The sequence below is a fragment of the Conger conger genome, chromosome 3, assembly GCF_963514075.1.
Source record: "Conger conger chromosome 3, fConCon1.1, whole genome shotgun sequence".
NCBI classification, from domain to species: Eukaryota; Metazoa; Chordata; class Actinopteri; order Anguilliformes; family Congridae; genus Conger; species Conger conger.
Window position 1 is genome coordinate 3,633,566 of NC_083762.1, and position 26,251 is coordinate 3,659,816.

At 44.6% G+C, this 26,251-nt stretch overlaps 11 non-coding genes across 11 annotated transcripts; 7 read left to right on the forward strand and 4 right to left on the reverse strand.

The window, feature by feature from the left end:
- Window positions 1-10,838: 10,838 nt before the first annotated feature.
- Window positions 10,839-10,911, forward strand: trnam-cau (transfer RNA methionine (anticodon CAU)). Its single transcript has one exon. It is a non-coding gene; the product is annotated as a tRNA-Met (tRNA).
- An 854-nt stretch (window positions 10,912-11,765) lies between these two features.
- On the forward strand, window positions 11,766-11,838 carry trnam-cau (transfer RNA methionine (anticodon CAU)). The gene has a single exon. It is a non-coding gene; the product is annotated as a tRNA-Met (tRNA).
- Window positions 11,839-12,609: 771 nt separating this feature from the next.
- trnam-cau (transfer RNA methionine (anticodon CAU)) lies at window positions 12,610-12,682 on the forward strand. Its single transcript has one exon. It is a non-coding gene; the product is annotated as a tRNA-Met (tRNA).
- A 503-nt stretch (window positions 12,683-13,185) lies between these two features.
- On the reverse strand, window positions 13,186-13,257 carry trnag-ucc (transfer RNA glycine (anticodon UCC)). The gene has a single exon. It is a non-coding gene; the product is annotated as a tRNA-Gly (tRNA).
- Window positions 13,258-13,585: 328 nt separating this feature from the next.
- trnam-cau (transfer RNA methionine (anticodon CAU)) lies at window positions 13,586-13,658 on the forward strand. The gene has a single exon. It is a non-coding gene; the product is annotated as a tRNA-Met (tRNA).
- Window positions 13,659-14,550: 892 nt separating this feature from the next.
- trnam-cau (transfer RNA methionine (anticodon CAU)) lies at window positions 14,551-14,623 on the forward strand. Its single transcript has one exon. It is a non-coding gene; the product is annotated as a tRNA-Met (tRNA).
- Window positions 14,624-15,769: 1,146 nt separating this feature from the next.
- Window positions 15,770-15,842, reverse strand: trnav-cac (transfer RNA valine (anticodon CAC)). The gene has a single exon. It is a non-coding gene; the product is annotated as a tRNA-Val (tRNA).
- A 958-nt stretch (window positions 15,843-16,800) lies between these two features.
- Window positions 16,801-16,873, reverse strand: trnam-cau (transfer RNA methionine (anticodon CAU)). The gene has a single exon. It is a non-coding gene; the product is annotated as a tRNA-Met (tRNA).
- A 5,642-nt stretch (window positions 16,874-22,515) lies between these two features.
- trnam-cau (transfer RNA methionine (anticodon CAU)) lies at window positions 22,516-22,588 on the forward strand. Its single transcript has one exon. It is a non-coding gene; the product is annotated as a tRNA-Met (tRNA).
- A 485-nt stretch (window positions 22,589-23,073) lies between these two features.
- Window positions 23,074-23,145, reverse strand: trnag-ucc (transfer RNA glycine (anticodon UCC)). Its single transcript has one exon. It is a non-coding gene; the product is annotated as a tRNA-Gly (tRNA).
- A 326-nt stretch (window positions 23,146-23,471) lies between these two features.
- Window positions 23,472-23,544, forward strand: trnam-cau (transfer RNA methionine (anticodon CAU)). Its single transcript has one exon. It is a non-coding gene; the product is annotated as a tRNA-Met (tRNA).
- Window positions 23,545-26,251: the final 2,707 nt, after the last annotated feature.

Sequence of the window (26,251 nt, forward strand, 5' to 3'; positions counted from 1 at the left end):
CAGTTTCTGGGGATTAGAAGCGGAGTTCTGAATTTCTGTTTGAGAGTATTTTGCTTTGGCGGCAATGACAGCGGAAGAGAATGCCTCCAGGAGAGACTGGTAAGTCGTGAGGTCTGAAGGGTCTCTGGATTTTCCCCACTTCCTCTCCTCTCCGCTGCGCGGAGGCTGGCCCTGGAGGTACGGAGGGTGTCAGATATCCAAGGACTAGGGGGGGATGTGCGAGGTGGCTTTGAGACAGGGGGACAGAGAGAGTCAAAGGTGGAGGACAGAGCTGAAAGGAGGGTGGCAGTTGCAGAGTCAGTGGGGGGTTTGGAGAAGGGTTCAAGAGGGGGGAGTGAGGCGGTGACAGTGGTGGCAAAGGAAGAGGGTGAGAGGGAGTGGAGGTTACGGCGGGCTGAGGAAGTGTGGGTGGGAGGAGGGGGAGGAGGATAGGGGGAAGAGGGAGGGAGAATGAGATGAAGTGGTGATCAGATGTATGCAGAGGGGTAACCGTGAAATCGGAGCATGAGCAGTTCCTCACAAAAAATGGTAAATCACATTTTCTAAATTAACATCGTAAGGTGATACCAAATAATAACTAATACTTACCAATAGCATCTCTGAGGTTGTCTATGCAATGAGTTAAACCCTGTCTCTGTGACCCTGCATAAGTACTCCTTGTGGGGTGTGCTGCCCTACTGATTTTTGAGTCTTTCAGATGCGGTTTGTTCTTAATATTTAAACACAACCCATGCATAAATGAATACAGCCAAACAAAGGAATGTATGTATGGATATATTAATTGAAATACACGTTTCATTCATTATTTTTGTCTTCACACCGACTACTGACCTTTTTATGTCCACTGATTCTCAAAATGTATTGCTTTTAAAATAGTTATTATCTTCAAAGTAATTAGGCAATCACGAGCTTTGCGATACGCGGACAGGACACCAACTGTATACAGTATAAGTTTCGCCAAATGATATAGCCTACACGGATTGTGGCAAGTGAACGTCAGGACGGCATGCCAAATAAGGCGTATTGCTAGGATGCGGAGAAGGAGGTGAAACAATCTTCGACATAAGAGTGGCTAAGCACACATTTGTGTCATAACACAACCGCAAACCGGATACCAAATGTGGCAAAATTGCAGCGACTGCTTGACTCAGTTATGAGAGAAAGTAGTGTTCTTTATTACATTATTGGCATTTTGGCAGACGCTCTTATCCAGAGCAACGTACAGTTGATTAGACTAAGCAGGAGATAATCCTTCAATTGATATAATTGAAAATGTACAAACTGAAACATCCAACTGTATATATATTTTTTGCCAAATGGGTGCAAGAACCCGAAACCTCTGATGGTGGTATGACACCTTACCCGTGTCTGCCTGGCCCGTGTCTGCCTGGTGGCCCACGGGGGTCCCCATGTTTGCCTGGCCCTGTGTCCCTGTGTCTTCCTGGCGGCTACAGGGGTCCCCGTGTCTGCGTGGCCTGTGTCTGTCTGGCACGTGTGTGTCTGGCCTGTTTTTGCCTGGCGGCCGTGGGGATGCCTATATCTGCCTGGCTCCGCTGTTTTACGCCTTTTTCTTTTTGCTTACAGTGCAAAATGGTATGTATGATGGCTGACAAAGGGATTTTGCATTTGTGTTACCTAATTTTCATACCCTAGTGAAACAGGAAGTGATGCAGTGATACAATATAATTAACAACATTAACAAAATTAAGTAAAATTGTATTGGCAATTTCTATTTGTTTTTATTTACAATAACTGTGAGGGGCACCAATTATTTTGGCACCTGTGGTTTTCAGAAAAATTTGATTACCAAAAAAAACAAAACACTGAAACACAAGAGTCAATTAATTGAAATAAAAGAACATGTTTTCCCGTATTTTTGAACATAAAATTAAGATGATTATCCCTGTTGTTTTTTTAAATGCAGCCTTTTTTCTCAATTTTAATTAATAATAATTCCAATAATTCTGGAGCAAACTGTATGCCCTGAAAATAGTAAGATTCCCTTACTGCACTGGCACTGGGTACTATTTTGACAATTGGCTGCAGGCTGAAACTATGACTGTAATGGAGAAGTACTGTACAAGACCAGAGTTCATACTTTTTAAATTAAATGTACATCATTCCAGTAGATACCCAGATATGTGGTTTTGTGATACGTATACAGTATCATGTAAAATAACATGTCTTATTTGTCTAATTAGCACAATAATTTGAGGGGGAACCCCCTGGAAGCATTTATGTAGAAATCACCTAAAATGTACACAATTTGTACAAGATTTCTCTGTATTCTGTTTATTGAGAAATCCTTGTTTTTGCCAATTTTTTGGCCACCTCACAACCCTCTGCTCCTTTCACCAGTCCTGGACTCTTGAGCAGAATTTGGTGGGATGTCAACCAACACGGGATGACCTGAATCTGTGAAGGTCAGATTCCAGTTCTACAAAAAAAATACAAAACACAAGATGATTATTCCTCAATCTCCAGTCAGGCAATCCTTTATGCTTACCAGCTTGTTGTATATCTGTAGCAATGCCTGCTAAGTGACTGTTAAACGGCACAAATACAAACGATTGCATGCTCTAACCTCTCCCTTCTCCGATTTTTCCATCTCACTAGGGGATACCACAGTGACCTCATCCCCTAGTGCAAGAAACCTTGGCGTGGTGATGGACAACAGGCTATCCTTCTCTGAGAACATCGCTATGGTGACCCGGGCGTGCAGCTTCGTCCTGTACAACATCCGTAGAATCCAACCCTTTCTCACCACCTACTCCACACAGCTCCTTGTTCAAGCAATGGTCCTGTCCCACCTGGACGATTGCAATTCTCTGCTGGCTGGCCTTCCAGCATCTGCCATCAGACCCCTACAACTCATCCAGAATGCTGCAGCCCGTCTGGTATTCAATGTTCCCAGACATTCACCTGTCACCCCCCTGCTCAGCGACCTCCACTACCTGCCTGTTATGGCTCGCATCAAATTTAAAACTTTGGTGCTCGCATACCAGGCAGTTAAGGGATCAGCCCCTGTATATATTCATTCCCTTATGAAGACCTATACACCAACAAGACCCCTCTTTTCTGCCACTTTGTGCCGTCTGGCACCTCCCCCTCACCACACCTGCACTTCACGCTCACGACTGCTGTCTGTCCTGGTCTCACGGTGGTGGAATGACCTCCCGGTGGATGTCAGAACGGCAGAGTCTCTGACCTCCTTCAAGCACAGACTGAAGACTCATCTCTTCAGGCTACACCTTTCCCTTCCTAACTCACCACCATGATTAGCCTTAGACTGTAATGGCATATGTATAGATTGTATAGATATTGTTATTTGTATAGATATTGTTGTTTTTTATTGGCTGTTGTATTGTTGTATTCAGGGTATTCTAGCTGCCAACTGTGGTATGCTAGTCTGGAAGTTGATTGTACTCTTCAAGGGTTCTGATTATCTGTATGGTTACACTAGGACCTGGAACTGTACTGTCCTCTCAGGTCCTCTTAGCACTCATACTTGTGTTTGATTTGCAGTTCATTGTACGTCGCTCTGGATAAGAGCGTCTGCTAAATGCCATGTAATGTAATGTAATTGCATGAACAGTTGGTATTGTATATATGAATATGGATGAAATAAACTTTGAAAACTAATATTTACTAAATACAGTGACAATAATTATACTCAGAATCAGAATTGTTGCACAATGTATAACACACTTTTACAGTATGATTAATTCATACTCACGTGGGCATTTAACTGTCTGATGAAACCGCAGGTTTTCTGAACAAGCTCGTGCCGCGGAGGTTCATCGCGAATCCCGTAGCAGGCAACGCGTAGGAATTCCGTGGCATATAGCAGGAGATCCCTGCAAAAGCACACGTTTAAGCTTACCTAGTTTTAGAGCATACTGCAGATATTCTAATTGTCTCAAAATGTGTGTGGCTTTCCACTGCAAATATTAACTCCAAAGTCAAACGGCTAAAAACACGGTCTTGGGAAAGGTTCACACGACAACTTGTTTTCTATTTTACTGGTAGTAATGCAAGAGTGTTACGCACGCAGACACGCGCCTGTAAAACAGAAATTCTACGAAAACGTGCCATTTTGCATTCTGAAAAGATTTCCAAAGTATTGTTTTTGTTGCGTTTAAGGATTTATTTGGATTAAGTAGACCCTTACCCGTCAGAAAAATATGTGGTGCCATCTCAGACCATCTTACTTATTTATTTATTTTCTTAAAATAATCAACATGCACAAGTGTGTTTTGTCAACCCTGTTACACACATCAAATTGTATTTAAAATTATATCTTAGTTTTTAGGAAAAAATCATGAAAACAAACTACTGTGTTTATAATCATATCCTAACTACTTATGGGGGGTATTGTTATATTTTACTTAACATATCAAAAGAGTTTATGTATATTTGACTTTTATTTCTATTAATTAAATAAGAGTATTATAAGAGTAACAGGATTGACGGGAGCATACCTGTTTTTAGACTGTAGTAAGTGGATTTGGCATAGAACATTATGGAAATGAATGAGGACACTGAAGACATATATGTAAAAGTTATTTTATTAAAATTATGAAATAATTAAAACTAAAATAATTTGCATCAAAATGAAATGATGCTATCTGATGCATCCTCTCAAATACAATCAGTGTCAATTCAAATCACCTCCCAGGAATTTCTGATGAAAAACAGCAGAGCTGCCTCCCCATTAACAAACTGAGCTGCAAGTTCAACAATCTGGCCAAGCCAGATTCCTCAAGTTCAAGTCAGCCTTTTTCTCTCCTTCTTTGATCTTAAACGCCCCTCACGATGTTGCCTGCAACACAATGAAATAACAAATGCATTTAGGGACATGCTATTTGTAGTATAAATATTATTTAAAATTATGTATTGTATAGATAATTCTGGTTTTGAACACACAGTAAACATTGGGACATGGCAGGGAAAGGGTTAATAGTTAATAGAAATATGTTTTTGAAACATGAAATATGTCATTACTAGCCTTGTGGTTAACACAATGGCACCACATGGTGTGCATTCTAGAGGCTAATATGCTTGTTTATATGTACATTTAAATTTTCCATGAAATAACTTTTTAATACATGATATCATGGTAACAAGATTGACACACTATGACTGTCCCCTTTGGTCAGACTAAACATAACTCATTGAAAATCCATCAAAAGAGTGGAGCACTTACTTGTCTGCTTGGCATCATCTTCATAAAAGGCAGAGGATATCACTTCCTGAAAATTATGTCACTTTTGGCATAGTCCATTGTCCCTGAGGGGGGTGTTTATCCAAAGTAACAGGGTTGACGCAAAACGCAGGGACAGCACTAAAATGTTATTTTTTTCAATATTCCAAAAAGGTGAAGAATGAAATGCATGCATTATAGGTTAACTGACAAATGAAGCTTTTCATAAGTATAATTTGTTTTCAGATAATTTGATTTCAACCTCCTTAAAAGCCTGTTGTAATAGAAATATTTTACCCAGGGACAAGCCATTTTTAGCTATTTTAACAATGTTTACAAGATATACAATACAAAAAGTCTTTAAAATTCATGAAATAAATCAATGTATACATTTTTTAAATGAAGACAGTTTATTTACCAAATGATACCAACTAAATTTTTAAATGTTTTGTTGTTAATATAGCTTGATGAGGTAGTTTTTGTGTCAGGGACATAAAATGGCACGTTTTCGTCGAATGACCCAGCTACAGTTCAGCTACTTACTTCGAAGTTTCTCCAAGTTCTCGCATTAAATGAGAAATAACAGTCGTTGGCTGATTCTTCAACCAAAATCTTTCAACGTCTGAAATGCCCATTTCCTCCAGTTTCTGTTTCTGTATAAATGTACATTAAATATATAAAACAGACAGGCCATAACATACACAGCTTCAGCACTACAGTCTATGCTTTCGCGTCGTTTTAAAGGTACATCTCGAGCGTAATGTCGTTTAATGTAGCAAACTACCTAGGGTAGTGTAAACTAACGACCTATGTAGAAACACCGAAAGGGAGCTGCCAGCAAGATTTCAGAAGTAGGATACCCTAATCTGTTTAAACGGGAGCTAGATTGCAAGCCGATGTTACCTACCAGATGCCGAGTCGTTCTTTCCATCCTTGCTGAAAAAGAGAAATAATTATAGTTAAGGCTCGCTGTCGTACTCTGCATAAAATAACCATCTAGCGATTACTGTCTGATTACAATCCTATCCACGCCGGATATTTATATTCACACGCCCCATCGCGGGCGCGAATATTTTTGAATGAATTAACATAACTTGAATCAATTAACTTTTCTGGGGGCAGAAGCCTCTGACATATTTTCGCGGCGCGAAAATATTCGCGCCGCGAGGGGGCATGTGAGTTTAACTATCCGCCTCCGCCGCCCACAGAATTTCCTGTGCAAAACGTTGACACTTTAAACCGGTTTTAAACGTCTATTTTATCTATATTAATTTATACAATACCAACTGTTCAGACAATCGTTTGTATTTGTGCCATTTAGTGGTCACTTAGCAGGCATTGCTACAGATATGCTACAAGATGGTAATCATAAAGGATTGCCTGACAGGACACTGAGGAATAATTATCCGAATATGTGTCAGAGACTACTGTCCACAGAAGACTACATTAATGGGAATATTCAAATATATTCAAAACTATTCGCGCCGCGAAAGATTCGCGCCGCGAGGGGGCAAGTGAGTTTAACTATCCGGCGTGGATAGGATTGTAATCAGACATTCGCTAGATGGTTATTTTATGCAGCGTACGACAGCGAGCTTTAACTATAATTATTTCTCTTTTTCAGCAAGGATGGAAAGAACGACTCGGCATCTGGTAGGTAACATCGGCTTGCAATCTAGCTCCCGTTTAAACAGATTAGGGTATCCTACTTCTGAAATCTTGCTGGCAGCTCCCTTTCAGTGTTTCTACATAGGTCGTTGGTTTACACTAACTAGGTAGTTTGCTACATTAAACGACATTATCCATATGAATATGATTGAATGATATTCCACAGGCACACAATGATATATGATTAGTTCTGTTTGCATCCGTATGCGAACTAACGCGAATTTTAACGCCTTCTTCAGCCTTACGCTCTAGATCTATCTTTAAAACGAAGCGAAAGCATAGACTGTAGTGCTGAAGCTGTGTATGTTACGGCCTGTTTGTTTTATGTATTTAATGTACATTTATACAAAAACAGAAACTGGAGGAAATGGGCGTTTCTGACGTTGAAAGATTTTGGTTGAAGAATCAGCCTACGACTGTTATTTCTCATTTAATGCGAGAACTTGGGAGTAATTCGCAGTAAGTAGCTCAACTGTATATTATTAGCTTTCTCTTTTACAGGTGCGTCTGCGTGCGTAACACTCTTGCATTACTACCAGTAAAATAGAAAACAAGTTGTTGTGTGAACCTTTCCCAAGACCGTGTTTAGCCGTTTGACTTTGGAGTTAATATCAGTGGAAAGCCACACAACATTTTGAGACAATTAGAATATCTGTAGTATGCCCTTGTTACGTTCCACGTTGTATGTCTACAGGAGAAGCCATCAACCATTTCCATTCGCTGTCCCTACTGTCAATCATCATTATCCTGGTCCCGCCTCCACCAATCACGTCCCTCCTCTGGTGATATAAACTGTGTGTTGGCTGCCCTATAGGGGGCTACGCTAGGCTTGGCTGCTCATTTGATTCGGAACCCTGTCGATGTATGTTGTTTATCTGTTCTCCTACTTGTGTGAATGTGCTTGTCCGTGTATAGGCCCTGGGACAGGTAAGACAGAGGCCTCTATACACTGTTGCTGCACGTAGGGTGAACAATTGTTTAGACACCTTAGGAAAGGGGTGATTGCCACCTATGTAATTTTGGTTATAGAGTAGAGATATATATTATTTTGTTACGTGAACGATTAGGATGTATTTTGTTTTTAGCTCTATTTGGTTATGTTAATTTCATTGATTTGGCAACACCCAGGTCCCTTGGCCTCGTACCCCATGTGTCTTTGTCTTGTGAATATTTGTTTAAATCTGTAAATAGCACCTCCACTGTACTTTTGTAAATACACTTTATTGCACCTCAAATCTGGTTTGTTTGATCATTTTCACTCCCATAACGCTGAAATATATCCTCCTGGTCATTTTATTTAATTATATTTTGTTGCGTACTCCCTCCTACTCCTGGACGCCTGAAAACGTAACATATACGCGATCTCGTTCTTTCGGTCACTACCCAAAGCTCGTGACCATAGGTGAGGGTTGGGACGTAGATCAACCGGTAAATCGAGAGCCTCGCCTTCCGGCTCAGCTCCCTCTTCACCACGACGGTCCGGTGCAACGCCCGCGTTACTGCTGATGCTGCACCGATCCGCCTATCGATCTCACGCTCCCTTCTACCCTCACTCGTGAACAAGACCCCGAGATACTTGAACTCCATCACTTGGGGCAATGACTCGTCCCAACCCGGAGGGAGCAATCCACCATTTTCCGGCAGAGAACCATGGCTTCAGACTTGGAGGTGCTGACTCTCATCCCGGCCGCTTCACACTCGGCTGCAAACCGCTCCAGTGCGTGCTGAAAGTCACGGTCCGATGAAGCCAGCAGAACCACGTCATCCGCAAAAATCAGAAACGCAATTCTGAGGTCACCAAACCAGACACTCTCCTCACCTTGGCTGCGCCTTGAGATCCTGTCCATGAATATCACAAACAGGACCGGTGACAAGCGGAGTCCAACACCCACTGGAAACGTGCTTGACTTTGTGCCGAGGATGCGGACACAGCTCTCACTTTGGTTATACAGTAACCGGATGGCTCGTCGGATGGTTTGCCAGAACTTCCTCGAGGCCAACCGAAAGTCCTTCTCCATAGCCTCCCCGAACTCCTCCCATACCCGGGTTTTTGCTTTAGCGACTGCCGAAGCCGCAGCCCTTCTGGCAACCCGGTACTTGTCTGCTGCTTCAGGGGACCCCCGGGCCAGCCAAACCCAAAAGGCCTCCTTCTTCAGTTTGACGGCCTTCCTCACCGCTGGTGTCCACCAGCGGGTTCTTGGGTTGCCGCCCCAACAGGCACCGATGACCTTCTGGCCACAGCTCCTGCTTGCCGCCTCTGCAATGGAGGCTTTGAACATGGCCCACTTGGACTCCATGTCCGCAGCCTCCTCCGGGATGCGTGAGAAGTTCCTCTGGAGGTGGGAGTTGAAGACCTCGTGGACAGGGGCCTCCGCCAGACATTCCCAGTTCCCTCACTACACGTTTGGGTTTACCGGGTCTGTCCGGCAGCCTCCCCAGCCACTTGATCCAACTCACCACCAGGTGGTGATCAGTTGACAGCTCTGCTCCTCTCTTCACCCGAGTGATACGACCACAAAGTCGATCATCGATCTTTGGCCTAAGGTGCTCTGGTACCAAGTACACTTATGAGCTACCCTATGCTCGAACACGGTGTTTGTTATCGACAATCCATGACCAGCACAGAAGTCCAATAACAAGACACCACTCGGGTTAAGATCAGGCAGGCCGTTCCTCCCAATCACCCCCTTCCAGGTTTCTCCGTCATTGCCCACGTGAGTGTTGGAATCGCCCAGCAGAACTATGGAGTCTCCGGGTGGTACCCTTTCCAGGATGCCGCCCAGTGACTCCAAGAAGGCCGGATACTCTGAACTGCCGTTTGGTGCATAAGCACAAATGACAGTCAGAGCTTTCTCCCCAGCGACACATAGTCACAGAGAGGCGACCCTCTCGTTCCCCGGGTGGAGCTCCAACACAATGGCGCTCAGCCGGTGGCTTGTGAGTGACCAATTCGGGCTGTGCCCGGGCAGGCCCCATGGGATAAGGCCTGGCCACCAGACGCTCGCCGACGAGCTCCCCTCCCGGGTCTGGCTCTAGAAGGGGGCCCCGGTTTCCCTTTTCCGGGTGAGGTATCTTGGTGCTTGTGAGGCCGTATCATGGAGTCTTTGAATCTTTGAGTTTGGCCCCCGCCAATTTGCCTAGGGAGACCCTAACGCTAGTGCCCCCGACAACATAGCTCCCAGGATCACCGGGACACTCAAACCCCTCCACCACGTTAAGGTGGCGATTCCTTGTCTCCTGCTTAGTCTAATCAACTGTACATCGCTCTGGATAAGAGCATCTGCCAAATGCCAATAATGTTGCGCAATGTAATGGTCACAAAAAATATTGATTTGATTCAGTCTTTTAACTATTCTGCCAAATTCCTAAAATGTAATGTAAAATTACTTTTGAAAGAATCTTATCGATACATAATGTTACACAGGTGCCTAAGACTTTTGCACAGTACTGTAGATGTAGTGGTACAGAAGTACAGGGGGGGCATTCCGGGTTGGTTCCCCGTGGGACAGAAACGTCAGATCAGCAGAAGAGGCAGGGAGGACCGACTACCTGGGCTTCAGACATCAGCTTTAATGGATAAACAATAGATGAAAAACTCACTGAATACTGTACCTTTATACTTCAATCAACTGATCATGCTCATAATCAATAATTCCATTTTATTTACGTATCATATACACAGATAAGCCAAAGCATAATTATCACTCACAGACAAAGCAAATCACGTTGATTATCTCAAAACAACGGCCCATGTCATGATCTGGGATATATTAGACGGTAGGGGAACGGTTGGCTCTTGTAGTTGCCATGTTGGATGCGGGAGGAATGGGCAGACGTAAAGACCTGAGCGACATTGACAAGGGCCAAATCGTTATGGTCAGATGACTGGGTCAGAGCATATCTGATGCTGCCAGTGGTCAGGTATGTAGGTGACTTCTGACGGGCACTGTGATCCCCCTGCTTACGGGCCTTGTTAGCGCAGTAGGCAGCGCGTCAGTCTCATAATCTGAAGGTCGTGAGTTGGATCCTCACACGGGGCATTTAGTTTTTGTTTACCATTACATTACTGGCATTTGGCAGACGCCCTTAACCAGAGACACATACAGTTCATTAGACTAAGCAGGAGACAATCCTCCCCTGGAGCAATGCAGGGTTAAGGGCCGAATGGCTATGTAGATCTTATTGTGGTTACACCAGGGATTCGAACCACCGATGTCCCAGTCATGTAAATGGTTGGCATTTATATAGCGCCTTTATCCAAAGCGCTGTACAATTGATGCTGCTCATTCACCCATTCATACACCAACAGCCATTGGCTGCCATGCAAAGCGCCGACCAGCTCGACAGGAGCATTTGGGGGTTAGGTGTCTTGCTCAGGGACACTTCGACACAGCCCAGGCGGGGGATAGAACCGGCAACCCTCCGACTGCCAGACGACTGCTCTTACTGCCTGAGCCACGTCGCCCCCATGTAACTTAACCACTACGCTACAGGCCGCCCTCGCAAAAAGCAGAGGAATGCGACGAACCCGGGTCAACTGCTTGGAAGGCAGCTATGCTCACCACTATACCACCATCGCACAGGGTTTGCACTCCGCCTGCATGTATACTTCAAAACGGAGCAGATGCAGTAACATTTCAAAACAGAAATGCCCCATGTGAGGATGTAAATCACGACCTTCAGATTAAGAGACTGACGCGCTACCTTCTGCGCTAACGAGGCGCTGTTGCTGATTGTCACAGCTTGCCGGGTAGGACAAAGACACCACAATATTAAATAAAAGCAAATACAATAAAAAGCTAAATTAGTCTGCTTCGCTGGGTGAGACATGTGACACTGTTAGCTCCTGCTGCCAGCTGACGTTTGACGGGCACTGCGATCACCCTGGTTACGGGCCTCGTTAGCGCAGTAGGTAGCACGTCAGTGTCATAATCTGAAGGTTGTGAGTTCGATCCTCACACGGGGCATTGGTTTTCATGTACCTGGTCTGGTGAACATGTACAGTACTCTGTTAATGCCTTGCACTGGGCATGGGCCCTGTTTCATACACGTCGCTAACTCGGTTAGCCCAATTAGACTGTTGACGTTTTGGGATAAAGACAGGATGTTCGGCTTCATGAAGGGATTCCACAATATAGACGGTCTGCTGTTTTTCGTTGTTACTCTGCACGTAATTAAAAAACATTTTCTTCCTGCTTGGGGAGGCCTTCGGACCCCTAGATATTTTAAGACCCGATCCTGTTGAAAACATTTTAATTCCCACTTGGAAATGATGTAGAACTGATTTTCATGAGTGAAAGCAATGAAAATTACTTACTGCAATGCAAAGTAGTTCTGTCCATATCTCAGATTTTTTGACCTACTTTGTTTGAACACTTTATTGATGCCTAAATTATGATAATAAACAACATTCATTTGGTATTGTAAATTATACTTTTTTCAAGTCTCTGAGGCTCATCTCTGGAGTTGTAAAGCCTAGAACACTGCAAAATAGGTGAGGGTTGTGCGAAGGGGTTAAAACACTGGGATTGCAAATGAGGTTGGAAGGAAAGCCAGCATACGCAGGGGGGCCCAGGACTGAGTTTGGGAACCACTGCTCTGACAGAAGGACACGGATAAGACATGGTCCCACAGGTTAAAACATGTTTCCGCCTGGTTTCAAACCGAGGACATTGCTGCCAGTGGTCAGGTATGTTTTAGGTGACGTTTGACGGGCACTGTGGTCCCCCTGGTTACGGGCCTCGTTAGCGCAGTAGGCAGCGCATCAGTCTCATAATCTGAAGGTCGTGAGTTGGATCCTCACACGGGGCATTTAGTTTTTGTTTACCATTACATTACTGGCATTTGGCAGACGCCCTTAACCAGGGAGACATACAGTTGATTAGACGAAGCAGGAGACAATCCTCCCCTGGAGCAATGCAGGGTTAAGGGCCTTGCTCAAGGGCCGAATGGCTATGTAAATCTTATTGTGGTTACACCAGGGATTCGAACCACCGATGTCCCAGTCATGTAAATGGTTGGCATTTATATAGCCCCTTTATCCAAAGCTCTGTACAATTGATGCTGCTCATTCACCCATTCATACACACACTCACACACCAACGGTGATTGGCTGCCATGCAAAGCGCCGACCAGCTCGACAGGAGCATTTGGGGGTTAGGAGTCTTGCTCAGGGACACTTCGACACAGCCCAGGCGGGGGATAGAACCGGCAACCCTCCGACTGCCGGACGACTGCTCTTACTGCCTGAGCCACATCGCCCCCATGTAACTTAACCACTACGCTACAGGCCGCCCTCGCAAAAAGCAGAGGAATGCGATGGCCGGGAATCGAACCCGGGTCAACTGCTTGGAAGGCAGCTATGCTCACCACTATACCACCATCGCACAGGGTTTGCACTGCGCCTGCATTTATACTTCAAAACGGAGCAGATGCTGTAACATTTCAAAACAGAAATGCCCCATGTGAGGATGTAAATCACGACCTTCAGATTAAGAGACTGACGCGCTACCTACTGCGCTAACGAGGCGCTGTTGCTGATTGTTGCAACTTGCCTGGTAGGACAAAGACACAATATTAAATTAAAGCAAATACAATCATAAAGCTAAATTAGTCTCCTTTACTGGATGAGACATGTGACACTGTTAGCTCCTGCAGCCAGTGGTCAGGTATGTTGGTGACATTTGATGGGCACTGCGGTCGCCCTGGTTACAGGCCTCGTTAGCGCAGTAGGCAGCGCGTCAGTCTCATAATCTGAAGGTCGTGAGTTCGATCCTCACACGGGGCATTAGTTTTCATTTACCTGGTCGGGTGAACATGTACAGTACCTGGTTAATGCCTTGCACTGGGCATGGGCCCTGTTTCATACACGCCGCTAACTCGGTTAGCCCGATTAGATTGTTGTTGTTTTGGGATAAAGACAGGATGTTCGGCTTCATGAAGAGATTCCACAATATAGACGGGCTACAGGGTCTGCTGGTTTTCGTAGTTGCACATAATGAAAAAACATTTCCTTCTTGCTTGGGGAGGTTTTCGGACCCCAAGATATTTTATGACCTGATGCTGTTGAAAACATTTTAATCCCCACTTGGAAATGATGTAGAACTGAGTTTCATGAGTCAAAACAATGAAAATGATTAACGCAATGCACAGTAGTTCTGTCCAAATCTCAGATTTTTTCACCTACTTTGTTTCGTATGTGTAACACTTTATTTATGCCTAAATTATGATAATACACAACATTCATTTGATATTGTAAATGGTACTTTTGTCAAGTCTCTGAGGCTCATCTCTGGAGTTGGGGGGAACACTGCAAAAAGGGTGAGGGTTGCGCGAAGGGGTTAAAACACTGGGATTGCAAATGAGGTTGGAAGGAAAGCCAGCATACGCAGGGGGGCCCAGGACTGAGTTTGGGAACCACTGCTCTGACAGAAGGACACGGATAAAACATGGTCCAACAGGTTAAAACGTGTTTCCGCCCGGTTTCGGACCGAGGACCTTTCGCGTGTTAGGCGAACATGATAACCACTACACTACAGAAACCTTGATGCACCATGGCACATTTAGCCTGCCCAAATCGGTATGGTCAGATGACTGGGTGAGAGCATATCTGATGCCGCCAGTGGTTAAGTATGTTTTAGGTGACGTTTGATGGGCACTGTGGTCGCCCAGGTCACAGGGCCTCGTTAGCGCAGTAGGCAGCGCGTCAGTCTCATAATCTGAAGGTCGTGAGTTCAATCCTCACACGGGGCATTGGTTTTCGTTTACCTGGTCTAGTGAACATGTGCAGTACTTGGTTAATGCCTTGCACTGGGCATGGAGCCTATTTCATACATGTTGCTAACTTGATTTGCCCGATTAGATTGTTGATATTTCGGGATAATTGTTTTCACAATCCCTAAGACAACAGTGTCTTAAGCACAAACCTACACAACCCCAGGTTAAGCTTGTGGGATGACATGTAACACGTATGTAGCCTGTATAAACCACCTGGCGAAACCACATCCAGACTGCAGAAATTAGATAAAGCATCAGATAATAGTGTCACACAAGTTGTACTGATCACCAGCAACAAATAACATGTTTACACATTTACCACATATGGCATGAACTGAACCTCAAGTTGGCAAGAGCAATCCTGTGAGCAAGGGAGATCATTACATTACATTATTGGCATTTGGCAGACGCTCTTATCCAGAGCGACGTACAACAAAGTGCATACCCATAACCAGGGATAAGTGCGCTGAAAGACCCTAGAGGGAAGTACAATTTCAATTGTACCTGTACAACAAAGATAAGGACCAGGGCCTATTTTATTTATTTATTTATTTATTTAAAACAACAAATAAACAAACAAACAACAAAGCAAAAGTTACCAAACTTAACTATCCAAATACTGCTTACCTAGCCAACTAAAAATACCGAAACACAACGTAAATCACAAAGACAACAATTAAGGTTCACAGGGATGTAGGGAGGGATGGGGAAAGGTGCTGCTTGAAGGGGTGCATCTTCAGTTTGCGCTTGAAGGTGGGGAGAGATTCTACAGTTCTGCGATCAGAGACGTCACGGCTGAGTTTTAATGCAAACAGGAAAAGTCCTGATCTCAGAAAAAATTGTGGAAAACAATATGCACAATTAACATCAATATATGAGTGGAAGTATTTTGATTTTGCAAATGAGTGAATTAATCATTTTTTAAATGAACAGAGCCTAAATGGGGAAACTGGCTTTTTGAGCAGAAATCACAGATATTAGGGCTTCAGAGGGGTCTTAGTACATTTTGTATGTTCCTATATGTACAAAAATGATTTTTTCAAAAATGATATCAGTCTGACTCCACTTCAAAGTGTGAACACACCCAAAAGACACCCTTAAACAGGTCAAAGGTTAAAAACATGTTTCCGCCCGGTTTCGAACCGGGGACCTTTCGCGTGTGAGGCGAACGTGATAACCACTACACTACGGAAACCTTGACAGTTCAGTGCCTGCACACAAGGTGGGTAATGATTGAACCTCAGAAAGCAAACACCACATTGGCAAGAGTGATCCTGTGGGCGAGAGAGGACAGAGAGCTTACCTCCGATAATTTTAATGATGTTTAGTCAGTAAAAAGTCAAAATTCCTGTCGACCCACCAAAGAAATTTCACACATACACAGAAAAAAACCTGTTGTATTATATGATAGTTATGACACCAATATTATATCAGAACTTGTTAGTAGTAGAATTGTGATAGAGAGAATAAGACTTAGGCAGGCTACCACGGCAATGATTGGAGGCATCACATATTGAACTTGTATAAAATAGAGACGATGTCATTCATTAGGGTCGGAACAGAGACAAAATATCATCCGTAGAGTTCAGGACTACCACACAACAGTGCCCGTCTTTCACAATTACTGTCAATACTGCATTCTTAATTCTTAATGTTTAATTTATACCTTGCTCAGTCAGTATTCACCAAAATCCACATTTTCCGGGGAAAACTGCAGAAGTGCAAGTGCGCCATCTGGCGGTAAAAACAAAAATCAGAATCTGCAAACCGCCCGTCACACGAATAAAAACAGACGATTTATATCCAATGCAGAAAGTACTCAAATGTGTCATTTGCATAGCTAGGGTTAGGTATGTTAAACAAAAACAAAACAAAACAGCTTGCCAACTTAAGGTTTATAAGATCCAGATTGATAACCTACTCATAAACCTCAGTGACAAAAGGAACCGTAGATTATATATGCAGCAAACCAAATGCAACTTAACACTTTACGTTAAATGTACGAGGCTGCAGCAAATGTTGCATGAGCACAATACATTTCCCTGGACAACCATGAAACAAACAGATCAGCCACTAGAGGACGCCATTGTATAGACCGCGGAACGGGCGAGGCATGAAGTGCATGTTTACTAAACCAGGTAAACGAATACAAATGCCCCGTGTGAGGATCGAACTCACGACCTTCAGATTATGAGACTGACGCGCTACCTACTGCGCTAACGAGGCTAACGTCGTGCGCAACCACAGTACCAGTCAAACCAGTCCAACACCATATTTGACCATTGGAAGCACCAGTTATTGGTGTCACACAAGTTGCAACTGATCACCAGCAACAATTAACATCTTACTCATTTACCACATTATGATGCGCATGATATTAAAGCAAGTCGCTTTAAATTTAAATTACCTCGTGTTAACAAACGTTATCTTATTTGAACCCCATAGACCTATGCTGATACTAGAAGTGAACACTCCCATTGTTCGCCACTAGAGAGCGCTCTGACGCAGACAAACAGACGCCACTCACGAATGTGCGAGTGAACAATGCTAACTTAACATCTGTCTACTCGTTAAAAACAAACATGTAACAGTTAGTGCATCTAGCACTTTATATCACATGAAGTGTCGCAACAGAGATACCCGCATACCCTGTCTGTCTAATTACGATTACACCGCAGAATCACTCGAAAACCTACATCGAGTAATGCATGACCAATTATAACTTAGCTAGGATAGCTAGCTTTTTTCTATTCAGTGTAGCTTTTTCTATTCTATTCACCTGATTTGACTAATTAGCTTATTATCTGAACCAAGCAGGTTAAATAATTAACTGTTAGTGAAATCAGGTGGTGTAGCGCACGGTAGGAGCACATTGTAAAAACACTGCGGCCTGCAGGACATGGAGTTGAGTAGCATGTACGTGTTAGCTAGTTCGGCTATTCGTTTCGAAAGTTCCAGCTTGTATAAGGATATTAAAGGTAACCTTAACTTTTATTCCTTTTTAATGAGATAGCTAACATCGGCAATATTCTAATCTCAGAATGTACTTACTGTCGGTATATTTTCACTTTCGGCGCTAGCTATGAACAGATCGTTCGCATTCCCTAGACTAGACTCTACTGCGTCATCACTGGACAAAAAACGCGTTTTTTCTCCTCTCCCCTGAAGCTCGATTCTCCATTGGTGGAAAAGTTTGGGAAGCACCGGACCGTTTATTTGCACAAATTTCATTCTATATACTGTTTATGAAACCGTGTATGAAAATGGAGATTCTTGAAATGCATACAATTATTTCTTAATCAACCACAAGTCGTAAATATACATACACTGTGCAGTTTTATAATAATTTATGGAGAAAAAAAAACAAAAAAAAAAACTACTTATAAAACCTACGGATTGCCGCGATTGCCCAATCAGATCATGTATCCCCATCAAAATTCTCAAAAAATAAACCAATCACTTCCTTGATGTCTAATGGATAAGACAAGCAGAATTTACCTTGCGAGCTAGCTGGGAGCTAGCAGGAAAAGACTCCAGCTATTATCCTTGCCAGAGGTGGATGCACCAAGAATTAAAGCAGGCCATGGTAACTCACTAAAAGTGAGATTTTTTTTTACATTTGGCTGATCAATAAATGGGGCGATAACTTTTTTTCCCCATGTCAAATAAAGAATGCTTGCGAGTTGTGAAAATGAAACACTTCATTGTCTTGGTGTACTATACCAGGCCATTCTGCTTTCACTTGCATTCAGATAGCTAAGTCAACTTCGGGAACTGATACGTTAAACAGGTACAATAGGTAAGATTTCTGTGTTAAAACATTGTTTCAAGACCACTGTGAAACTCTTCCTATCGTTGTTGACATGTTGACTCACCCTCTGCCTATGTTTATAGTCCTTAAACTTGGGTTCGAAATATGGACAGACACTCTGTACCAAAACATTGTACAGCTGTACAATAAGTGTGGGGGCGGGGAGGTTTCCAACATCAGGGCGTTGACAGAGAAGGGGGAGGAATAAAGTGTTGTGGTCTGAGGGTGTTTGCTACTGCAATTCCTCTCTTGACTGTTAGAAGTCCAAAATTACCTATTGTACCTTTAACCTTTAACACATTCACTATAATACATGAGTAAAATACACAGAATTGATCCAATGGTGTATGAGGCACTAATACATCCACTATATAAAGCAAAATTGTTCTTAGCCTGGCCTGTAGCGTTGTGTTTAAGGTATCCGACTGGGACCCGCAAAGTCAATGGTTCGATACCCGGTGTAGCCACAATAAGATCTGCAAAGAGGTTGGGCCCTTGACCCTGCATTGCTCCAGCGGAGGATTGTCTCCTGCTTACTCTAAGCAACTGTATGTCGCTCTGGATGAGAGCCAAAATGCCATTAATGCAATGTATAATCTATACCAGGGACACTCAAATCTGGCTTTTACCAGTCTTGAGGGGTAATGTGTCCTCTGCATTTAACCCATCCTAGTTACTTAGGTGCAGTGGGCAGCCACAGTGCAGCACCCGGGGACCAACTCCAGTTCTGAGGCCAGTGCCTTGGTCAAGGGCAACAGCAGGAGAAATCCATGGATTTCATTCTTCCCCTCTTATCAGGTCTCATTTAGGCCTAGAACACCAGGCAGGTTCCCTGGCCAATCAGTGGCAATAATCAATCAATTAACTATCAGGTCCGAAAGAAATCCAGCAGCACAACTGGCAATGAGGGCCAAATTTGAATATCCCCGCTCTAGACTGAAACAGAAAGCTTATTGTCACTGGTTAAATAAGTACCCCGCCCCTACCAAAAATGTTCAGATGTGAGAGAGGGCATGGGTGAGTGTGTGTCTGTATGGTTTGTTTGGGGAGTTGGGTTTATAGTACTGTGCAGAAGTCTTAGGTACCCTAGACTTTATTATATATATGTTTATTTTTTTGTGTGTGCTTGTATAAAAGAACACATTTGAGATTTCCAAATATTCATTTTCCAAAAGATTTAATTTTACAGAGATATTTTTGTATTTAATTAAAACATGCAACATATCACTGTAAGCAATTTACTACTTTTTATATTAAAAACTTGATCAAGGCTGTCTGAGATTAGAAGCAAGGAGCCAACCAAAGTCTGCAGAAGAACTGTGGCAAGTTCTCCAACATGCTTGGAACATGTTGGAGACTGCTGACTGTCTTAGCCAACGCTGTCCTGCAGTTCTGTATCTCAGAGAAGTGAGGCTGTTTTAATGCCAAATGGCGGCCTGTAGCATAATGGTTAAAGTGAATGACTGGGACACACAAGATTAGTAGTCTAATCCCGGTGTAGCCACAATAAGATCTACACAGCCGTTGGGCCCTTAACCCTGCATTACTCCGGGGGAAGCTTGTCTCCTCCATCCCTCCATCCCTCCATCCATTTTCACCCGCTTATCTGGAGTCGGGTCGCGGTGGCAGTAGGCTAAGCTGGGTATTCCAGGCATCCCTCTCCCCAGCAACGCATTCCAGCTCCTCCTGGAGATCCTGAGGCGTTCCCAGGCCTCATATATAATCTCTCCAGCGGGTTCTGGGTCTACCTCGGGGTCTCCGCCCAGTGGGACGAGCCCGGAAAACCTCCAAAGGGAGGCGCCCGGGAGGCATCCTGATCAGATGCCCAAACCACCTCAATTGGCTCCTTTCGACGCGAAGGAGCAGCGGCTCTATTCCGATCTCCCTCCGGATGTCCAAGCTCCTCACCCTATCTCTAAGGCTGAGCCCGGCTACCCTACGGTGGAAGCTCATTTTGGCCGCTTGTATACGCAATCTTGTTCTTTCGGTCACTACCCAAAGCTCGTGACCATAGGGGAGGGTTGGGACGTAGATCGACCGGTAAATCGAGAGCTTTGCCTTCCGGCTCAGCTCCCTCCCATGGCCTTGGACTTGGAGGTGCTGACTCTCATCCCGGCCGCTTCACACTCGGCTGCAAACCGCTCCAGTGTGTGCTGAAGGTCACGGTCCGATGAAGCCAGCAGAACCACGTCATCCGCAAAAAGCAGAGACGCAATTCTGAGGTCACCAAACCAGACACTCTCCTCACCTTGGCTGCGCCTTGAGATCCTGTCCATGAATGTCACAAACAGGACCGGTGACAAGGGGCAACCTTGGCTGAGTCCAACACCCACTGAAAACGTGCTTGACTTTGTGCCGAGGATGTGGACACAGCTCTCACTTTGGTTATACAGGGACCGGATGGCTCGTAACAACGGCCCCGGTACCCCATACTCCCGCAGTACCCCCCACAGGGTTCCCCGGGGGACACGGTCCAAAGCCTTCTCCAAGTCCACAAAGCACATGTGGACTGGATGGGCAAACTCTCATGACCCCGCCAGCAACCCCGCCAAGGTAAAGAGCTGGTCCACTGTTCCACAACCAGGACGGAAGCCACATTGCTCCTCTTGAATCCGAGGTTCGACCGTTGGTCAGAGCCTCCTTTCCAGCACCCTAGAGTAAGCTTTCCCGGGGAGGCTGAGGAGTGTGATACCCCGATAATTGGAGCACTCCCTCCGGTCCCCCTTCTTGAAAATGGGGATCACCACCCCGGTCTGCCACTCTGCAGGTACTGTCCCCGACCTCCACGCGACACTGAAGAGGCGTGTCAGCCAAGACAGCCCAACAATGTCCAGAGCCTTCAGCATCTTAGGGCGAATCTCATCCACCCCCAGCGACCAGTGCTGTGCGTGGAGGTGAGCCCAACTATATCTAGTTGGTACCGCTCCGCCTCCCGCACTAGCTCCGGTTCCTTCCCCACCAGAGATGTGATGTTCCACATCCCCAGAACCAGTCTGCGACGCCGAGGATCAGCATGCCCGGATCCCCGCCTTTGCCTACTGCCCGTTGGGCAAAGCACCCGACTCCGATGCTGACCCCTGCAGGTGGTAAGCACACAGGGCGGCAACCCCACGTGACCAATTCGGGCTGTGCCCGGCCGGGCCCCATGGGATAAGGCCCGGCCACCAGACGCTCGCCGACGAGCTCCCCTCCCGGGTCTGGCTCGAGAAGGGGAGACCCTAATGCTATTGCCCCCGACAACATAGCTCCCAGGATCACCGGGACACTCAAACCCCTCCACCACGTGGCGATTCCTTGTCTCCTGCTTAGTCTAATCAACTGTACATCGCTCTGGATTAGAGCATCTGCCAAATGCCAATAATGTTACGTAATGTAATGGTCACAAAAAATATTGATTTGATTCAGTCTTTTAACTATTCTGCCAAATTCCTAAAATTTAATGTAAAATGTAATGTAAAAATTCATTGAATTACTTTTGAAAGAATCCTATCGATACATAATGTTACACAAGTGCCTAAGACTTTTGCACAGTACTGTAGGTGTAGTGGTACAGAGGTACAGGGGGGCCATTCTGGGTTGGTTCCCCGTGGGACAGAAACGTCGGATCAGCAGGAGAGGCAGGGAGGACCGACTCACTACCTGGGCTTCACACATCAGCTTTAATGGATAAACAATAGATGAAAAACTCACTGAATACTGTACCTTTATACTTCAATCAACTGATCATGCTCATAATGAATAATTCCATTTTATTTACATATCATATACACAGATAAGCCAAAGCATAATGACCACTCACAGATGAAGCAAATCACGTTGATTATCTCAAAACAGCGGCCCATGTCAAGATCTGGGATATATTAGACGGTAAGCGAACGGTTGGCTCTTGTAGTCGACATGTTGGATGCGGGAGGAATGGGTAGACGCAAAGACCTGAGCGACTTTGACAGGGGCCAAATCGTTATGGTCAGATGACTGGGTCGGAGCATATCTGATGCTGCCAGTGGTCAGGTATGTAGGTGACTTCTGACAGGCACTGTGGTCGCCCTGGTTACGGGCCTCGTTAGCGCAGTAGGCAGCGAGTCAGTCTCATAATCTGAAGGCCGTGAGTTTGATCCTCACACGGGGCATTTGGTTTTTGTTTACCAATACATTACATTACATTACTGTAATGTATCCAGTGATGTACAGTTGATTAGACTAAGCAGGAGACAATCCTCCCCTGGAGCAATGCAGGGTTAAGGGTCTTGCTCAAGGGCCCAACGGCTATGTAGATCTTATTGTGGTTACACCAGGGATGTCCCAGTCATGTAAATGGTTGGCATTTTTATAGCGCCTTTATCCAAAGCGCTGTACAATTGATGCTTCTCATTCACCCATTCATACACACACTCACACACCAACGGTGATTGGCTGCCATGCAAGGCGCCAACCAGCTCGACAGGAGCATTTGGGGGTTAGGTGTCTTGCTCAGGGACACTTCGACACAGCCCAGGCGGTGGATAGAACCGGCAACCCTCCGACTGCCAGACGACTGCTCTTACTGCCTGAGCCACGTCGCCCCCATGTAACTTAACCACTACGCTACAGGCCGCCCTCGCAAAAAGCAGAGGAATGCGATGGCCGGGAATCGAACCCGGGTCAACTGCTTGGAAGGCAGCTATGCTCACCACTATACCACCATCGCACAGGGTTTGTGCGCCGCCTGCATGTATACTTCAAAACGGAGCAGATGCAGTAACATTTCAAAAGAGAATTGCCCCATGTGAGGATGTAAATCACAACCTTCAGATTAAGAGACTGACGTGCTACCTACTGCGCTAACGAGGCTGTTGCTGATTGTTGCAACTTGCCTGGTAGGACAAAGACACAATATTAAATTAAAGCAAATGCAATCATGAAGCTAAATTAGTCTCCTTTACTGGATGAGACATGTGACACTGTTAGCTCCTGCTGCCAGTGGTCAGGTATGTAGGTGACGTTTGAAGGGCACTGCGGTCACCCTGGTTACGGGCCTCGTTAGCGCAGTAGGCAGCGCGTCAGTCTCATAATCTGAAGGTCGTGAGTTTGATCCTCACACGGGGCATTAGCTTTCATTTACCTGGTCGGGTGAACATGTACAGTACCTGGCTAATGCCTTGCACTGGGCATGGGCCCTGTTTCATATATGTCGCTAATTCGGTTAGCCCGATTAGATTGTTGTTGTTTTGGGATAAAGACAGGATGTTCGGCTTCATGAAGAGATTCTGTCGTGAGCCACGGACCCCTTGCCGAGCTCAGACCTCACGTTCCCACGAGCAGTACCTCACCATGAGGTGTCTCGGGGACGAACTCAAGTACTCCGAACGTCCTGGAGCCCTGGTAACTTCTACTGAACTTCCAGCCCAGTCTCGAAGTGAAGGGTGTGATGCAAATCTGGTAATCGATGTCCTGTATTCAATGTATTCCTCTAAAGACTCTTTATCACATATGATTATAGTAAGATATACTTTATTATAATCAATCAAAAGAATAGTTATACAGATTACAGTGTACATATCATCTTTTGCAGTTTGCTAATCACATGCAAGTTACAATACCCCTCTAGCTCTTTCTAAATTACCTTTCCACCATGATGTTTAAAAATCAAGGTACACCCCTCCAATATCCATCATCCTCTTTGGCCTTTACCTTATCTTATGGCTCCCCCTTCATGGAGATAAAAGCTACTGAACTTCCATTAATACAATGGGTACGAACACCCCTAAAGTCTACTACTTATTTATATCGTATATAGTATCTTAATGAGAAATAAAAGACATAAAAATAAAAAGAAACTTAAAATCTATTACTTCTATGTACTACTTTTCCTACTTTAACAAGTAATATAGATTATAATTACCACCCATGCCTTAAATATAGCCATCTCGTTTTCTGCGGGATTTGATCCCTCCTCCTTGCTGTTGATGAGCTCTTTGAACAGCTGCATTGGTTTGGGAATCTGGGGCAGGATCAGGACCCAGACTTTCGAAAGACGTGACTTTGCACTTCGTACTTCTCCTGCCAGTTGTATGGGATGTGCACTGGTATGTCTTCGAACACGTCGGGGGTTTTGCAGTGCAGCCGCAGCATATGCCTCTCCTCATTGACACTGAGGTTAGGGGGGGAGGCTTCAGGTTCTTGCGTGGGTCCAGCAGGAAGGTAGCGTGGAGGAACCCCGCGTCCCGTCTGTTGGCCTCCAGGTGCAGTTCACGGCTCCAAGCATGTTGTAAAAGCCCTTTAACTCTTTCACCAGCTTTTCTGTATGATGAGGGATGCGCGTGAACACCTCTTCGACATCAGTCCTGCTGTCACAACTCTTGGGCTGAGTCCGCACCGCGTACATCACTCCTCTCTCCATATCCAGATCCCGGAGTGGCGCGCAGAGGGAGCGCGCCACTCCGGCTTGACTACAGCTGTCCTGCGTTGCTCTCTCTTCACCAGCTCGTAGATATCTTCTGAAGCAAAATTCTAAGATCCCACCCTAAGGTCTAAAAGCTTATTCCTTATATATCTTTTTTGCATACAAAAGTTTACCTTTTTGATAAGAGATGTCCCCAATATTTCAAGCGGGAAGAAATTTATCTCTTATGTAACTTGTTTTTTAATGATCATATTAATTATTTCTGTTTTTCCAATTGTCATTTTCTCATACCTCAAAAGAAATTTCCCCAATATTTTATTTCATGTGCCCCTCCGGTTTGGGAATTTCCACCATCTTAATATACGAGTGGAAAAACACTAGCTCTTATGTAATTTTTAATGAACCTATTCATCACTGTTATTTTTCTCCCTGTCATAATCTCTCCTTGGATTCTCTCCAAACTTTGACTTCATACAAGCCAGAAGTTAGTGCCCTCCACCATCTCAACACACTCTTCAGGTGCCCCTCTCCGCGGCGCCTTAAGGGATCTACAAAAGACATCCAGCCAATAGCTGAGTGTAAATCATCCACCAACTCTTCTGTAGTCAGTCCTTTGAATCTATCCGAAAAAAATTTTGTGCTATAATCAGGAAGGCCCTTAAAGCCTCTTAATCTTCTTTCGGTATTGACATCCCTTCCGTTTTCCTTATTTTTGTTTTTCTTTAGCCAGGCATTGTGCCCCTCCCCTGTAGGGTTGGGGTATTCTCAGTCAGAACTTTAACCTTGCTCCTTAAAACCCTAAATCTAAGTCCCCCGACTTGAGACTCCTCTACTGACAAGTATGGCTGCTCATTATCTGTGAACCACATATTTTTCTTCTTACGGGCGTTCTTACTACCACCTCGATGGCGTGTGCAAGGGGTTAACAATGCATTCCTTCTGAACCCATCCCCCGTCAATCTCTCATCAGGGGGGCCTAGGGCCGGGTCCTCGACAATTCCACAATATAGACCGGCTACAGGGTCTGCTGGTTTTCGTAGTTACCCTGCACATAATTAAAAAACATTTCCTTCTTGCTTGGGGAGGTTTTCGGACCCCAAGATATTTTATGACCTGATGCTGTTGAAAACATTTTAATCCCCACTTGGAAATGATGTAGAACTGAGTCAAAACAATGAAAATGATTTACCGCAATGCACAGTAGTTCTGTCCAAATCTCAGATTTTTTCACCTACTTTGTTTCGTATGTGTAACACTTTATCTATGCCTAAATTATGATAATAAACAACATTAATTTGATATTGTAAATGGTACTTTTGTCAAGTCTCTGAGGCTCATCTCTGGAGTTGTAAAAAGCCTAGAACACTGCAAAATGGGAGAGGGTTGTGCGAAGGGGTTAAAACACTGGGAG